We start from the raw sequence: 1,723 nt of genomic DNA on the forward strand, positions 1-1,723 counted from the left end.
CCTCTCTGTCTACTTGTGATCTCTCTATGTCAAATAAATAAATAAAATCTTAAAAAAAAAAAAACTACAACAAAATGTTTAACTTTAGCTAGTAGTATGCATGCTTAAGTGTTTAGGAGTGAAATATACTGATGTCTGCAACTTACTCTGAAATACATTTTAAAAAAATGGACCAATTTGTGGATGAAAACCAGGCTGGACAGATAGCTAACTAGATGATAAAGCAAATATAGCAAAGTATTAATTATAGTATCTAGGTGGTAAGTACATGGTATTCATTATATAATTCTTATCATTTTCTATGGAAATTTTCCTAAGAAAATGTTGGTGAAAATTAAAAAAAAAACCAAACTATCAACCCATCATTCTGTATTCAGTGAAAATCTCTTCTAAGAATGAGGGGATTTTCGTCCTCTTCCTGTAAGTGGCCTGAAGTGATCTCTGAAAATTACTATTCACTTGACCTATTACCTATTCACTTGACCCAGAAAACCCCACAAAGTCATGCAAATTGAAAGCTCAAATCTTTGGGGCGCCTGGGTGGTTCAGTTGTTAAGTGTCTGCCTTCAGCTCAGGTCATGATTTCAGGATCCTGGGATCAAGCTCTGCATTGGGCTCCCTGCTCAGTAGGGAGCCTGCTCTTCCTTCTCCTGCTCCCCCTGCTTGTGTTCCTTCTCTCGTTGTCTCTCTGTCAAATAAATAAATAAAATCTTAAAAAAAAAGTTCAAATCTTTGTGTTGACGTTCTTAACTGGTGAAACTGCCATCAAAGGTATGCATATCAGGGGCCATCAAGGGTATGCATATCTGCAAAGCCACCAAATCTCTAGAGGATGTCACTTTACAGAAGCAACATGTGCCATTCTGTCACAACAATGGTGGAGTTGGTAGGTGTACCTAGGCCAAACAGTGAGGCTGGACACAGGTTTTGTGGCCTAAAAAGAGTACTGAATTATTGCACATGCTTAAAAATGCAGAGAATAATGTTGGACTTAAGGATTTAAATGTAGCTTCTCTGGTCATTAAGCACATCCAGGTGCAGAATTTATAGAGCTCGTATTTGGATTAATCTATACATGAGTTCTCCCTGCCACATTGAGATGATCCTTACTGAAAGAGGAGATTGTTCCTAAAACAGAAGAGGAGGTTGCACAGAAGAAAAAGGTATCTTAGAAGAAACTGAAGAAACAAAAACTTGTGGCCTAGGAATCAGTTCAGTATAAAATAAATGGAAATAAAAGTACACTCACATGCCTATATGCACATGTGTGCATGGATACACACACATATAACTAAAATATACCACAATAATAGCATTTAACTTGGTAGAAGCGATGATCAGTGTATTCTAACATCATTATACTACTGGGCAGGAAAAATTGTAAGTTTAGTCTTTGATAACTTAAGTATGTCCTGCTAAATTAAAGATTTTGCAAAGTCACTGAGATAATGCAAACAGAATATATACCTTCCAAAAGAGGAGGACATAAAAAATGGGAGAGGAGAACAATTTAAAGAAGGAATAATGGGGGGGAGGGGAATGAAACCATTAAGAAGTTACATATAACATATGTAATATGTCACATAATAATGTGATAAAATAGTAGAAATAAATACAAATATGTCATTAAATGACTGGATAAATAAAATCTATATGCTATTGTCAAGATACACATTAAAATAATTATACAGAAAGGTTCAAAATCAGAAGTAAGTTGACATAG

The 1,723-nt window shown here is 35.3% G+C and overlaps 1 pseudogene; it reads left to right on the plus strand.

The window, feature by feature from the left end:
• Window positions 1-206: 206 nt before the first annotated feature.
• On the plus strand, window positions 207-1,280 carry LOC125088458 (60S ribosomal protein L17-like; annotated as a pseudogene).
• Window positions 1,281-1,723: the final 443 nt, after the last annotated feature.

This window comes from Lutra lutra, chromosome 17, assembly GCF_902655055.1.
Source record: "Lutra lutra chromosome 17, mLutLut1.2, whole genome shotgun sequence".
Classification (NCBI taxonomy): Eukaryota; Metazoa; Chordata; class Mammalia; order Carnivora; family Mustelidae; genus Lutra; species Lutra lutra.